Below are 16,733 nucleotides of genomic sequence, written 5' to 3'. Positions count from 1 at the left end.
TTTGTTTGTTTGTTTTTTTAATTTGCTATAGGGTGTTTGTGCTTACTGGACAGAGAGAGGGAAAGTTTGAGAAAACACCCCCTGGAGTGGTGGCAGTGGCCAAATGGCAAATCCTTTCTCCATTCTCTTCTCGGGAGTTTGGGCATGAACACACATGTGCCCAATGTGTTTTTCAAGCTTCTGGGTCTAGGACTTGAACCATGTGGTTGGCCATTTGGGATCTAGCTGCTTTAACTACCACTGACTGGCCCTGGAGAATTTTTTTTCCCAGTAGAAATGTTTTAACTTGTATTTTAAAAAAAAGTTTATTTATTTCTTCCATCAGAGAGAGAGGGAGAGAAAGAGGAGAGGTACTCTCAAAAAGGTCTTCGTACCATGATCCTCTCTTACCTCAGCCAGGCAGGATCACAGGCACGCATCCATGCCCAGTGTGTACAGGGGGACCCCAGGATGTGAACCCAGGACCTTCCCATGTGGCTTCAGCATTGCAGAGTGATGTGTTACCATTATGCCACCACAGCTGCCCTTGTTTTGACTTATATTTAAAAACATTTTTGTTAACAATAGTTTTGCGTGATTGTGGTCTGTTTTCTATCTGTTGTAATTCATTGCATGGATGGATTTTCTAGACCAAGTGTACCTAATTTCAATTCTGCCTTCTTTGCAATATCTTTTATGAAAAATGATATTCTTGGTGGTACCGTATCCATGGTGGGGAGAACAAGTCTTGTTTCTCTTTTGTACTTACAGCATCTTTAATTATTTCCTTCCTACACTTTGTTGCCTTGTCTCCAACTAGTGCCACCCTTCTTTTTTGTACCTGATACTGTTTCAACAGCAATGCTTCCTAGGGCTGCCTCTCTGGAATCACACATTTTCAAGCCCCTTTGCCAGGGTTAGTGCCGTGAACTATAAAGTCCCAATCTGTGTTCAGTATGCTGGCATTTGGTGTTGGATTTGCTCTTTCTGGAGGCGCTTCTATCTGCATGTTGTCTGAGTCTTTTGCTCATTTCTGTTATTTTTCATGAAATCTCTTACACTTCCCTTCCCCCACTTTCTACCCTCACAGGTTTGCAAAGGCAGGTTGGCAGTTGTAGCTCTGTTAAAAGTATTTTCCCCTGTACTTAAACTAATTTGAAGTCTCAAGTCATCTTCAGATGACCTTGATCTGAAGGTCATTTTAAAATTATTTTAATCTTTCTCTTATCCTAGCCTTGGGAATATGTGAAAAATGGCCAGAACCCATTCCTAGGTCAGACAAATCCATCTGTATTCATTAAACCCACGTCCCTGTATCAGTGTGACCTCTCACTAATTAAGGAACCGCAGCTATCCAGCAGTTCTCAGTGAGGATGCAAATGAAGAATGTGAAAGTCCTATCTTCTAGTAATGTTGAAGACTCACATACATATGGTTTTATTTGTTATCATTGTCCATTTTGTTTTCTGAGGGTGGAATGGGGCAGTGGGCAGAATACAGGAGCAATTCAAAACCGAGCAGCTACCATTGTTCTCCAAACCTGGAAGATCTGTGAGGAAGACGGTTTTGACTGACAGCCAATTCAAGGAGAGTTGTATACACATATTTTTCCCATGACCTGAGCTCTGAGTGTATGTGTTGTGGCCTCTCAGTTCATTCTGGTGGTAGACTGAGTTCTGCTGTGTCAAGAAGAAAGATTTATGTCTTCAAGTGCCGTCAACTTCCTCTTGTATTTCTACCAAGCAGAGTGTTCCCCCACTTCGCATTTATTGTCCTCTGTCTATCTTCCTTCGTGTATGCGCTTGGTGAGCTCTCGTCTGATCCTTCCTGACTTCTTTCCTGAATAATACAGTTGTCAGAAGCAGACCATATTCTTAGTGCTTTCAGAGACAGGTGTCAGCCCTGAGACTTGTCAATCCCACATCCTCGCTGAGGATTGCTTGATGGTTGGGCTTCTTAATTAATGAGTTGTTACAGTGTTACAGGGCTGTGAGTTTAATAAATATAGATTTATTTGTTTGTCTGACTCAAGAATGGGTTCTGGCTATTTTTGACATATTCCTAAGGCCTGGACAGGAGAAAGATAAAAATAATTTAGCATGACCAGGTTCCAATCACCATAGACACAGCTGATGACTCACAGCATTAATATTTTCATCCCAACAACAGTTGCTGTGAGATACCCAGCACAATTAGGCCTCCAGAGACATATCCAACCAGCACATCCTTTAATTCATGAAAATTGAATCAATATACAGTGAGGTTGTTTTAACATGCAATTTAAGGAGACATTTCTACCGAGTTTAAAAAATCTAATTAGTGGTTTCCTGTTTAAGAGACAGCGACTGTTTATTTCATTTCCAGTTCACCTGGGTCTGAAGTCAGTTCTGTGGTTGATTTCCATTCACATGGTTAACACTTTGCCTTTTATCACCAGCCTCTTCCTGGAAAGGCCCAGGAGCCAAATGTACCTGAAACAAATGGCATTGAGAATTCAAAATGAGGGCTTTAATTAAAATGCTTAAGTCTCTCCACATTGTTAATAGAAAGGAGCTAATAAAATTTATTGTATCAATAATGAGAGAGAACATTTGCAATCTGCTTTCCAAGGGGCTTCTTGAGCTTGAAAAACCTGATGTTTATTTCTCACCAGAGGCCTGGTCGTTTCCCGTCTGTGGCTCTCAGTGACCCTCATGATTATGAGTAATAAACTGCTCTTGTGACATTTCTCTTGGCTTCATAGGAAGGCTGCTGGCCATCATTCTACTGCTGCCTCTTGTGAGAAGAGGAGCTGATGTTCATGGGTCTTTTAAAGCTTCTTTCTCAACCTATTTATTGATGTGAGGTCATTTAAGGCTGAGCGTATGTACTTGGAGTGAGTCAATGAGCAGAGGAGGCCATCATCCAAATGGCTCAGGACACCAGGTAGTTGGTTACTGAGTGAGTAGATATGATTGTTATCCATGAAGCACACTGAGATGTCTACACTCCCAAATAACAAGGCCTTTGGAATAATGAAGACGTATACATTTAAAAAAAAACATTTATTCGTTTATTTGTTGTAAGGAGTCCAGTCACGGTCAACCATGTGGGAATCCAGTACCTTAACCACCACGCCACCTGCTGGCCCAGGATACATATAGATTTTTGAGTTGTGTAGCTACGTGTGTTAGGAAAATGTCTCAATCTCAGTATTGCCTCTTTTTCCTGTACTGATGACTCAGTACAAAAGAAGCTCTGTGGTCTATTCATGTGTTGAAATGCTTAAAACTATATTCTTCTAACCAAATCCTGAAACTTCATGTCATGTGGTTATCTTAGAGGATTACACTGGTGGGAAACAGCAGTTAGCGTAATGGCTTTGTTGCTGGACTCCCACGTAGTTGACCGTGGTTCGCATCCCGGACCCGGTGGCTTAGAACTCACACTGGGCGCATGTGCATGCGTGCCCAAGATCCCGAGAGGAGAATGGAGGAGAAGGGATTGCGGCGTGACCATCCCCCTGGGGGGTGATTTCTCGCTTTCTGTCTCTCTGTCTCTCTCTGTCTGTCTGGCAAGCACACGCGCCCTATAGAGAAAAACTCTCAAAAAAAAAAAAAAAAAAGGCTTACAGTGGGGTTGTGCATTTCCATCTGAAAAAACTTTTTTTTTTTTGGAGAGTTTTTTGCTACAGGGCATGTGTGCTTGCCAGAGAGACAGAAAGCAAGAAATCACCCCCCCCCCAGGGGGGATGGCTACAGCCCAATTCCTTCTCCTCCATTCTCCTCTCAGGATCTTGGGTACGCACGCACATGCACCCGATGTGAGTTTTAAGCCACCAGGTCCAGGACTTGAACCATGGTAGACTACATGGGAGTTCAGCAACATAGCCATTATGCTAACTGCTGGTCCCAGACATTGTTTTTTTTTAAAAGAGAGGGTGCTTTTGTTCACTGGAGAGACAGAGACAGAGAGAGAGAGAGAGAGACTGAAAGCAAGAAATCACCGCCCCGGGGGGATGACCATGCTGCAATCCCTTCTCCTTTATTTAATTTTCATTTATTTTATACATTCAATCACTATATATCACCAAAGTGAATTTTCCCAACATGAATACACTTTACACCAATCCAGTTGAGGATACTATACATGTTATCAACAGATAATAATCCACTTCTGTGTCCCATAAATGTCTTGGCTCTCTATTTTTCTCCTTAATCTCTCTCCTCACACTTTTCCCCATTCCTGCACCCTCTTCCCACACTATATCCAGTATCCGTAACCATTTTCCATGTTTTTTTTTTTTTAAGAGATAATGATAAGTATTTTCTGGAACTTATGAAAGATACTCAGATCCAAGAAGTCCAGTGAGTCCCAAGCAGTATTTAACACACACACGCACACACACCCTACATGATAGCTACTGTAGCGAGATACTTCACAGTAAAAATACAAAACATCAAAGATTAGCAAAACATCTTAAACATAAACATAATGCAAAACAGATTACCCACAGACTTCTCAGTGTGATAATAAAGGCCAGAAGAAAAGCTCAGGGAGTATTCTTGGAGCATTGACTTCTTAGGAACCACTCTGTCACCTCTCAGCTCCTTAACTTTCTGGGAGTCTCTTCATATTAGGTTGTTAGGAAAAATGATGATTTTTTTTTTTTTTGGAGAGGTTTTTGCTATAGGGCACGTGCATTCACCAGACAGACAGACAGAGACAGAGAGATAGAAAGCAATCCCTTCTCCTCCATTCTCCTCTCGGGATCTTGGGCATGCACGCACATGTGCCCGGCGTGAGTTTTAAGCCTCCAGGTCCGGGACTCGAATCGCGGTCGGCTACATGGGAGTTCAGCTACATAGCCATTATGCTAATTGCTGGTCCCCCATGATGTATTTTTCTATGCAAAAATGTATCATGACTCTCCCAACAGCCCAACAGTTACAGAATGATATCTAGCCTCAATTTCCCTTCGATAAAGACAAGCCATGACTTTGTGTATCAAAAGTAGCTGCAGTTGACTAACTTAAGATCAGCTCTCTTTATGCCAAACCCTGCCAAGTTTAGAGAAAGCTTCAGATTCCCAGGTCTCTCTCTTAGATACACACGTTGGCAAAGATATTGGTCAAGAAAGCAAGACTTGACTTCTCTATAGGTATTGTAGGGATCTTGAAGCATTTATTCCATCTTCCTGGGTTTTCATTATCCCAAACTTACAGAGACCTAACGTCACTTTCTTGACATTCTACATTTTCCAGGAATACTTTCTGAGATTTTCTATCTTTGCTCCTACGGGTTCTCTGCCTGGAATGACCTCCACCTCATTTCCACTAGTTGAAACCTCACCATTTCCCTGGATCCTCCTTTTTTTTTTTTGCTATAGGAGGCATGCGCTTGCCAGAGAGACAGAAAGCAAGAAATCACCCCTCAGGGAGGATGGTCATGCTGCAATCCCTTCTCCACTCTCCTCTCGGGATTTTGGGCTTGCATGCACTGGCGCCCAATGTGAGTTTAAAGCCAGAGGGTCCAGGACTCAAACTGCGGTCAGTCAACTACATTGGAGTCCAGTGACATAACCATTACGCCCTCTGCTGGTTCTCCCTGGACCCTCTTTAGTATAATCTCTCCAAAGGTTTGCTCAGATTTTCTACTGCCTTCTTAAATTTGGTTGTAATCTCTCAGAAAATGGCATAATCGGGGGTGCAGGGCAGCAGTTAGCATAATGGCTATGTCACTGGACTCCCACGTAGTCAACTGTGGTTCGCGTCCCAGACCCGGTGGCTTAAACTCACGCAGGGTGCGTGTGCACGCGTGCCCAAGATCCCGAGAGAAGAATGGAGGAGAAGGGATTGCAGCATGGCCATCCCCCCTGGGGGGGTGATTTCTTGCTTTCTGTCTCTCTGTCTCTCTCTGTCTGTCTGGTGAGCGCACACGCCCTATAGCAAAAACCTCTAAAAAAATAAAAGAAAAGAAAATGGCATAATGGGAAGGCATAGAATTGGAGTAAGCAGAGTTCCAGTTCTGGTTCTAACCCTTAAAAGCTGTGTGATGCGGTCAAGTCACGTGGCTCAGTTCCCTTATCTGTAGAAACCAACACTGGTGCTCCACTCACAGGGCTTCTTAAGGGGGAAGTGTCTAAACTGTTGAAGTACCTGACACTAAGTAGGTGTGCAGTCTAAGTGTTGCTCTTGTCCGCTCCTCTGTGCAACACAACAGCCCATACCTTTCTTGAGCTGTTCCCCCCCCAACCCCACTTTGCCGGGCGGATTGGTATGTCCTGGTGAGCTTCGCATTCCATTCTCAAGGGAAGAGGCACAGAACTTGGAGCCAGAGGAACTGGTTCTCATCAGAGCACTCAGTCACCAGCTGTGTGAGTGTGACCTTGGGTTACTCATCTGGGAACGGGAACTTTTCTGGGGTTTAAAATTAGATAAAGTATGCCCAGGTCCCGCTCATCACTCATTATTGAACTGTACACATTTGTTTACCTGATTTGAAATTTGAAAATTTCAGCTTTTCCTTTCTTTCAGAGTCAAGCCTGCTCTTTCCTGGGGGAGCAGGGCTGGACATAGTATCATAGTACTCACAGTCTCATCTGGGTTACTGCTGATGTTCTCAGCAATATGGCCACCTCCGCCATGGGACTTGCCATGTCCTCTGTCCCTGGCTTGTCTCTGGCAGCTGTAGAAGGTCAAGCAGCATGCAGGATGCTGTCAGTCTCCTGGCGGGCGAATTATCTACCCTCCATAAATCCTGCTGGTTGCTCTCTGTGTGTGCTTGCTCCACACTGTGTAGAGAACATTGTTGGCATTTCTTGGCCCTGGGTCTCTCCCCACAAGCATGCTTTTAACTAGCACTCCAAGACTTTATTTTGAAAAGGGTGAGGAGATTTTTTGCAGGGGCCAGAGATAGGCTGGGCTTGCAGAGTGAGCAGCAACTACAGGCGATGTGTAAGTGAATGAGCATGGCTGTGTTCAAATTAATCTTCACTGAAGCAGGCTGTAGGCCCAACTTGGCCATAAGACTATACTTTTCAAACCTCTTGATCTAATGGGTAGAAAGAAAGTTTTGTACCCATAAACAAAAATATGAATTTTAATCAAATACCCATGTTTATAAATTGACCATTAAGAATAGCAAAGAGGGGCCAGCATGTGGCATGATGGTTAAGGCATTGGATTCCCATATGGTTCAAGACCCAGACCTGTGGCTTGAAAAATCACACAAGGTACATATGAATGCCTGCCCAAAATTCCAAGAGAAGAATGGAGGAGAAGGGGTTGTGGCAATTCCCCTTGAAGAAGGGTGATTTCTCACTTTCCCCTTTCTCTGTATCTCTCTGGCGAGTGCACACACCCTATGGCAAAAACCTAACAAAAGGAAACAAAAAGGAAGAGTAAAGAAACCTTCATCATATGTCAAAGAGTAAATAGCTAGGACCATTTCTCTGATCTCAGTATAATTAAATCAGAAATAAATAATAAAAGAATATAAAAAAACATTTTGAAGTGCACTCTTTTAAAATTTGTTATTATTATTTTGCTACAGGGCATGCATGCTTGCCAGAGAGAGAGAGTGAGAAGGAATGTGAGAACTCATCCCCTAGGGGGGATTGCTATGCAACAATCTATTTTAGTCCATTTTCCTTTTGTGATTTTGGGCAAGCGTGCGTGCATACACACACACACACACACACGTCAGACATGCTTCTCAAGCCATTGGGTCTGGGACTTGAACTGCTGACTGCTGACTGCAGTATGGGTGTCCAGTACCTTGTACTACTGTGCCATCTGCTGGCCCCTGAAAGGCACTCTTAAACAAAACTGTCATTCAATTGCGTGTTTTCTTTTTCTTTCTTTTTTTTTTTTTTTTAAAGCCAGGGTCTCACCATGTCGTGATCCTCCTGCCTCACTCAGCCTCCCAGTAGGGACTACAGGCTCTGCACTCACTAACGTAACTGACTCTTTTTCAGACAGTCTTGCTATGTTGCCTAGGCCAACTTCAAGCTTGCGATCTTCCATCTCAGCCTCCTCAGTCTCTGGGATTGGTGGAGATGGGATATACGGATTTAGACACAGCAACACATTAGAATGTACAAAATTTGCTTGGATTCCTGATTCAACCAGTGCAAAAAAAGGGGATACTTATGAAACGGTTAGAAATTTGAACACTTACAGGATATTTGATGATTAAGAAATTATTTCTAATTTTCTCTTATGAGGATAATGATTATATTACATACAGTCCTTCTCTTTTTAACATATCTATGATTTGTATGTATGAAATAATGTGATGAAATGGTTTGATGTTTGGGATTTGCTTAAAAATAATATAGTGGAGAAGAACATGAATGATTCGGAGATAAAAATGAAGCAAGATTGGCCATGAATTCATAATGGTCGAATCCGAGTGATTGGAACATGGAAATCCATTACACTACTAGTTTATATTTTTACTTTTTATTTATTTATTTCTTTTTTTGGAGAGGTTTTTGCTATAGGGCGTGTGTGCTCATGAGAAAGAGAGAGACAGAGAGACAGAAAGTGAGAAATCACCCCCCGGGGGGATGGCCACGCCGCAATCCCTTCTCCTCCATTCTCCTCTCAGGATCTTGGGCATGCAAGCACACATGCCCAGTGTGAGTTTAAGCTGCCGGATCCGGGACTCGAACCGTGGTCGACTACATGGGAGTCCTGCGACGTAGCCATTACACTAACTGCTGGTCCCTAGTTTATATTTTTAGGTGTTTGGACATTTTCATGATAAAAAGTTAAAAATATTGCAATATATCTTGTGATGGCTGTAAGAGTGGGATGTTATGGAAATATCCAGAATGGCCCCATGACCCAGATCATAGAGGTTAGAAGGGTTCTTGGGAGAGAGATGTTTACAGCTTTCCATGCCCAGGTCTCATGGATCCCAGCTTTCTTCCTTCAGTGCTGGGAGACAGTTCTCATCTTATTCTTAGAGGCAGAGAGCTGCAGTGGCTTTCTCCAGAGCTCCAGTGGCTATGTGTAGCCTCAGCATTCTGGGCCTTTTGTCTTTGGCTCACTCTCATCTTTTTTTTTTTGGAGAGGTTTTTGCTAGAGGGCATGCGCGCTCACCAGGCAGACAGAGAGAGGCAGAGAGACAGAAAGTGAGAAATCACCCCCCAGGGGGGGATGGCCATGCCACAATCCCTTCTCCTCCATTCTCCTCTTGGGATCTTGGGCATGTACGCACATGTGCCCGGCGGCTCACTCTTGTCTTAAGATGTCCCTTTAGATGAAAGATTATGAGATCAGGTCAAAGTTTGTTCTTTGGCTTTGAGGCAGAATAGGCACTTGGGAATTGCTGCTTCTTTGGAAATAGCCAGACTATTTTATATTTTTATTTTTTTGTTATAGGGAAATCCACAAATCACCACTGTCAGGTGTAATAAACCTACAGAAAGCAGATTTAGAATGAACCTCAGAGATAATCTGGTCTGACACTAATTTTGAAGGATGGGAAAATTGAGAACTAAAGGCTAATAGCATTTCACCCAAGTGCACTCACCCTCATAGCAGTGGAACTTAGAGTGAAGGGATATTGTTGTGTTGTGTTGTGTTTCCCTCTCTGTTGCATTTCTCTCTATGCCCTCCACTCCCCCAAAGAACTCCTTGATTCATAGCGTGCACATTTTCATATTAAAGGCTCTGGGAACAGCTGCCATTCTATTGGGTTGTCACACGTAATGACTTTCCTGATGATCTGATATTTAACAGAACATTTCTTAAACTCATTTGAGAACAACCCCCCAGTATCCCTCTTTTTTTATTTGTTAAAAATACCTTTAGAGGTCTTTGCCTTAGGATGAGCATGCTCATCGGCGAGAGAGAGGACAGAACAGTGAGAGGGAAAGTGAGAAATCACCCCTTTCCCCGGGGGATGGCCATGCTGCAATCCCTTCTCCTCATTCTCCTGCTGAGATCTTGAGTACGCATGAACACATGCCTGAGTGATTTCTCAAGCCACCAGGCCCAGGACTCAAATGCAGTCACCTATGTGTGAGTCCAGCAACAAAATTGCTATGCCATCTGCTGCCCTACCCCACCCCCAATACCCCTCTTTTGCTGAATACTCATTATCCTTGAGAACTTGTGCTTTACAGAAAATACTTTGGGGACTCCTAGTCTATACTTTGTCGATTTCCTGTTTTTCTATTTGTCTCTATCCCAGATCATCCATACTGGAACTTGAGCTCTGGTTTTTCTCATTGTACCCTATTTGCTACAGTTATGTCTGAGTAGGCCCTTGCATTCTTTAGTCTGATAACTAGGGGATAAGACATTATGATTCAAAAACAAAAACAAAGAATAACAACTGCTCGTGAGATTGCAGAGAAAAGAGAATCCTTAAGTACTGCTGGTGGGAATGTAAGTTAGTATAGCCACTATGGAAAGCAACATGGAAGTTCCTAAAAATTTTAAAAATAGACCCAATAATTCTACTCTTGGGTATTAACTCAATGGTAGGAAATCACTAATTGGGAGAGACATCTGTACATCCATGTTTACTGCAGCATTATTCACAATAGCTAAGACCTAGAATTGGTCTAAATGCCCACAACCAATGAATGGATTGGGACAATATGGCATATATATACACAATAGAATACTACTCAGCCATAAGAATAGTAAGATCCTGTCATTTGATACAAAATAGATGAATCTAGAAGGTACTGGGTTGTCAGAAAAGTCATGACACTTTTTTGGATAGAAAACAATCCTGACTTTTCCAATGTAATGCTGAGTGAAATAAACTAGGCTAAAAAGATGAATACTGTATAGTCCTGTCCACTTAACATAAACTGAATGTCCACACTTCATGGTAGAACCTGAAAGACACAGTAGCAGGGAAGTAAAGAGGGCAGTGGTAGATTCTAGAGACTGAAGGCATATAAGCCAAGTGAATAGATTATGAAATGGTGTCTCACACCACAGTAAAAGAGGATGTTGCCAATCTTATATATTTATTCTTCCCTACCAAAAAAAGAAAAAGAAAAAAAAAGCCCTAGTAGAACAAATACCAAAGGTACACAAATATAATGGAATGTTCTTTGTTGAAGATGATGAATATGTTAATATCCTTGATTTGATTATCATATCCTATATGCATGATTTGAAAAACCACACCATACCTCACAGATATGTGCCACAATTAAGAAGAAATTATTAAAAAATAAATAAAAAGAGGGGGCCAGCAGGTGGTGTGGTGGTTAAGGTGTTGGATTCTCACATGGCTGACTGTGGTTTGAGTCCTGGAACTGGTGGCTTGATTTATCACTTTTACTCTGTCTCTCGCTGTCTGGTGAGCACATGTGCCCTATTGCAAATTAAAAAAAATAATAATAGTAAAGTTAAAATAGTAATAATAATAAAGTTAAATAAATAATTCTTAGTAAATAAATAAGTTAGGAAAAAGAAAAAGGATAAGCGCTTGGAGCCAGAGCACCTGGGCTTGAAACTTAGCTCTGCCCTTTCGCTTAGACAAGTTGTATCACCCTTTCACACCCCAGTTTTCTTCATTTGTCAACAGAGGTTTGTAAAATGAGGCCAGTAATGGTACCATCCTTCAAGGATTTTTATAAGGAATACATACATTTTTAAATTTTTTTAGAGAGATTTTTGCTATAGGGCATGGACTAAAAAGAGAGACAGAAGGGGAGAAGTCACCCCCCCCCGCCCTGGGGGGGCATGGCCAAATGGCCACACTGCAATCCTTTCTCCATTCTCTAGGCATCTTGGTTACACATGCACATGTGCGTGGTGTGAGTTTTAAGCCGTTGGATCCAGAACTCAAACAGAGGTCGGCTATGAGTGTTGGATCCAGAACTCAAACAGAGGTCGGCTACGAGTGAGTCCAGCGATATAACCATTTCACTATCTGCTGGTTCCTGTAAATTAAGAGCAGACATAGCGATGTAACCATTTCACTATCTGCTGGTCCTCGTAAATTAAGAGCAGACACTGTTCCAGCCAGGTTTTAGGCAGGAATCATCTACTGCTCCCCTCTAGGCTAGGAGGTTCACTCTTACCTCCACTCTACTGTGACATAGACGACCTCCTTCTGCCTTCTAGAAAGCTGGTGTATGATGGCTGCACGGTTTGGTGCATTTTTCACTGGGGATGGGATACAGAGGTGAGTAGGTGGCAAACACAGAAACAAGCCATCAGAAGCCCCTACAAGCTGAGAACCAGAGCAACTTTCAAGTTTGTCTTTGCAGAGGACTTCTGTGATTGCAAGCACCCACATGGTGACATTACCTTGTCTTTGACTCTCAGCGTGGGTAGGACCCTTGGACATTGCTCATCAGATTCTTTGCTCGAAGCTGGACTCTCTGTTCTTATTTGAAGTTGCCTTTCTTTCTGAAATGCAGTGTGGGAAAGAGCACAATCTGATCCACTAGAGACAGCACAAGATAGTTAGAACACAAGCCTTTACGGCCAGAGAGACCTACATTCGTGTTCTAACTCTACCGTTTACCGGCTGTAAGACCTTCGGTAAGTTAATTTTAAGCTACTTCAATTTTTTCAAACCTTGTTTTTCATATCTATAAGGTGGAGACACAACAATTCCTTTATTATAGGCTCTTGCGAGACTCAAAGTTAAGAAATGCCGAATACCTAGCATATTATAGTAACCACATTATGATAACACTTGAGTGCCCCAGATTGTGATGAGGGGAACCCTGTGTACGTTCAGAAATAAGGAAGCCACTTAAAATGCTTCACATGGCTCCCAGCCTTGGAAAGTTGCATATGTCCCACCAAAGCATGCTTGTGCAGTTATTTAGATAAGTTCCTACCTGGTTTGATGCCAGGTTTTGTTATGACCACACCTCTCTGCTGTGATAGACCAAGAAGGAATTTTGATGGTTGGCATCATGGTTCTTTTTCTCAAATGAAGCTCCTTTCCTTTTCAGGTTTTTGCTCTAGGATACATACACTGGCCAGGGGGAGGGAGAGAGAATGTAGGAAGTCACCCCCTACACACCCCAGGAAAATGGCCATGCCACAATCTCTTCTCCATTCTTCTCCTGTGATTTTGGGCATGCACACATACACATGCATGCACCCAGCCTAAGTTTCAAGCCACTGAGCCCAGGACTTGAACCATGATCGAACATGGGGGAGTCCAGCACCTTAATCATCATACCACTTGCTGGCCCCAAGGGGCTCCTTTTCTAATCAGCCCTATCCCAGTCTACTGTTTTCTACAGCAGAAACTTTTCAGTGTAGATGTTCCTGAGCTGGAAGAGGAGCACATGGCTTGAGTAGAGGTAATTAGCGCATTGCTAAGAAAATATAATGAGCTATGAGGAATCCAAGTGCTTTGGTCTTTAGAGAAACAGCATGGGTATGTGCTTCAGTATTTTCCTACTTACTACAGTGGAAAAAAAAAGATAAGATTATGACAATTAAAATGAAGACTCATTAGGACAACTGGTGGCATGGTGGTTAAGGCAGCTGGATCCCACCTGGCCAGCAATATGGTTCAAATCCTGGACCTGGCAGTTTACAAAACTTACTAAAACATGTTGGGTTCTTGTGTATGCATGCCCAAAATCTCAAAAGGGGAAATAGAGAAGAGATTGTGGTGTGATCATTCCCCATGGGGAGTGCTTTCTCACTTTCCCTCTCTTCGCCTCTTTCTTGTGAATGCACTCGCCCTCTAGTAAAAACAAAACAAACAAAAATTAAAAAAAAAAACAAAAAAACAGGGATAATAGCTACATTTTCTAATTTATGTTCAGACATAAAACATTAAAAACTCTTTTTATCAGGTACCAAATCTATAAAGATAAAAAAGTAGGAGAGTTACAGTTACAGTCCCTAATACAGCCTGAGGGAGGGAGGCAATCGGGAGAGGGGACTGTTTGCATAGTCCAGCAGAAGAGCAGACACAGGCCTCTGCTGGGGTCCATGCCCATGCTGTGATGTCACCCCAGACACCTGTGCCCCAGGTGACGAGCACTTAAAGGAGTGCGTCTGAGCTTGGTAACCTTGCAAGTCATTGCATTTTTTGCTTTTTGGTTTCCTCTTGTAAAATTGGAATAAAGATTTTCTTTTCTCTTTGGAGAAGTTTTTGCTATAGGATGTGTGTGCTTGCCAGAAAGACAGAGAGAGACAGAGAGACAGAAAGTGAGAAATCACCCCCCCCCAGGGGGGATGGCCATGATGCAATCCCTTCTCCATTTTCCTCTTGGGATCTTGGGCATGCACGCACACGCACCTGGCGTGAGTTTAAGCTACCGTGTCCGGGTCTCGAACCGCGGTTGAGTACATGGGAGTTCAGTGACATAGCCATTATGCTGACTGCTGGTCCCAAGATTTTCTTTTTTAAGGGAGATTTTTGTTACAGGGTGTGTGTGCTTACCAGACAGACAGAGACTGAGAGACAGAAAGTGAGAAATCAACCCCTAGGGAGGATGGCCATGCTGCAATCCCCTCTTATCCATTCTCCTCTTGGGATTTTGGGCATGCTTGTACTTGTGCCCAGCATGAATTTCAAGCCACTAGGTTCAGGACTCCAACTGCTGTTGGCTGTGTGGATGTCCAGTGATGTAACCCTTACACCATTTATTATTCCTGGAATAAAGAATTTTGATGGTTTTAGCTTTTTTTTTTTTTTTTAAAGAACTATTTATTTATTTCCATTTATTATTATTACTACTACTATTACTTAATTTGGCTAGAGAGAGAAAGGGAAAGCGAGAAAGCAAACCTCCAGGTTTGGGACTCAAACCACAGTCGAACATGTGGAGGGCCAGTGCCTTAACCACCACACCACCTGCTAGCCCCTCTAACTTTTCTTGGACTGTGGGCAGTGGAGACAGAATCGTAACACTAACTTTTACATATGTTCTCATTATTTCCCTTCTCAGCTTCTTGGTATAATGAACGCCCATCACTTACAGCTTCCTGATGAGGACAGGAACATTCAATCTTTCACTGATTAGCCTTAAACAGCTCTTAAGTGGGCCGGATTTGAACCCAGATCTGAAACGTTAAGTCACACTTTTCTCACTTCAAGAAATGCTGTTTCCAGGGGTCCCAAGGACTAGGAATATGGAAATGCTGGCAGTACCACTAATTCTTTCAGTATCGGGTATTTGTTAAGCATCCACAGTGCTAGAACCTGTGCTTGGAGGGGGAATGTAGTGGGAGCCCTCCTGCAGCTAACAGTGCTGGGAGGCTTGGAGGTGTTACTGTTAACATTCTTCCTCATGACTAAAACAAAAACACAGTGATCTTTAAACTTATGCAGCCCTCTGCAATTCCTAGGCCCAATTTTGCTATCTTATTATGATCTTCACAGTCAGCAAGGGAAGAAATCGTGTGTACATTCTTACCCTCCTTTGCAGATAAGGAAACTGAAGCTCAGAAAAGTCATGTAGCAGACCTCGAGTCTTCCTAGGCCAAGTTTAGTGCTACTACAGGACACAAAGAAGTCTCTTGCCTTCAGCAGGGAAGTGTAATTACTGTTGAATTCAGCTGATAATTCCTTCGCTTAGTTGTTTTACTGTGTGGTGCCAAGTAATTCCCATGGCAGTTTTTATTTTGCTTCGGTTTTTGCAGGGAAAGGCAGATCTGCTAGGAATGTCCCTGTGCTGAGGGCCCACTCTGACTGTTCGAGGCTGTAGACAGAGCTCGGTGCCTCCTAACCCAGGCCATGGTAACAGGCCAGCTGTCTCTGCCTCTCAGCAAGGTCTCACTGTTTGGACTAGGGCGTTCCTCTAGCTCAGTTCAACCTATGGGAGTGCATGGACTTGTACACTGTCCAAAACTGGTCCTAGCTATGAGGACCATAACTTCTAGGCTCCTTGTTCAACCTACAGTCCTCTTTAAACAGAAAACCATGTTTAAAGAGAAGCACAAATAGGGCTGCCAGGAGGTGTGGCAGTTGGGTGCTGAACTACCAATGGTCAACTGGGGTTCAAGTCCTGAACCTGGCGGCTTGCTTTCTCATTTTTCCTCTTTCTCTCTCTGGTCAAATTAAAAAAATAATAGCAAATAAAATTAAATTAAAAAAGAGAGAAACACAAATGAATGTAAATGAATGCAGAGCGGAGACACGTTCCAGAGTCATGTTGGCTGAGAAGCAACTGAGGACAAGGTTTTGCCTAGAGTAGAACACACGAATGGGTCAGGCAGGGAAACTATTGATTTAATATTTATTGTGTATCCCGTACCATAGTAGGGTCTAGGAACAAAGCAACTGTCTTGCCCTTGTGGAACATATGCTAAATAATAAAAATAATGGCTTGTATTCTTTTGAGGCTTATCTTGGTCAGATGCTGATCTGAGAACCTTGTGTAAAGGATCATATTTAATCCTCCAAGTCTCCTAAGAGGCAATTGCCTCATCCTCATTTTGGAGGTGAAAACACCTGCGGTACATGAGATAAGCACTTGCTTGTGCTTTTGCCATCAGTGCGTGCAGCTGGAGGCTGACCACGTGCGTTCACGCTGCACTGCCCTAGTGCCTCACCAGTAAGCAGTCTGCCTTTGTAGGAGCCAAGGGAGTGGCTGCAGTGCGGAAAGTACTTGCACACACACTGTCCATTTGATCCTCCCAATAGCTCTGCCAGGTATGAGTTATTGTCACTGTGTTAAAAATGAGGTATCTGTGACTCGGGGAGAGGAAGGAATTTGCCCAGCAGGTTAGTGTCCCGGAGCCTGGCCTCAGCCCACCACAGGATGCATCTGCAGGAGCTCCTTTGGGCTGAGGCTTAGAAACAGAACC

At 43.0% G+C, this 16,733-nt stretch overlaps 1 long non-coding RNA gene across 2 annotated transcripts in view; it reads left to right on the top strand.

Moving 5' to 3' along the window:
* Nucleotides 1-16,733, top strand: part of LOC102470091 (uncharacterized) — a 131,236-nt gene that overhangs the window by 34,566 nt on the left and 79,937 nt on the right. Inside the window, exon 1 of one of the 2 annotated variants that reach the window (XR_003548819.1) lies at nt 12,322-12,488. The exons of the other annotated variant lie outside the window; for it this stretch is intronic. This is a non-coding gene — a long non-coding RNA (uncharacterized LOC102470091). Of the gene's footprint in view, nt 1-12,321; nt 12,489-16,733 lie in introns of those variants that run through there. 2 annotated transcript variants of the gene reach the window in all.

The sequence above is a fragment of the Tupaia chinensis genome, unplaced genomic scaffold (assembly GCF_000334495.1).
Source record: "Tupaia chinensis unplaced genomic scaffold, TupChi_1.0 Scaffold000139_1, whole genome shotgun sequence".
Taxonomy (NCBI): domain Eukaryota; kingdom Metazoa; phylum Chordata; class Mammalia; order Scandentia; family Tupaiidae; genus Tupaia; species Tupaia belangeri.
Note: the sequence above shows the minus strand (reverse complement) of the source record. Positions and strands in the feature narration are given on the sequence as shown.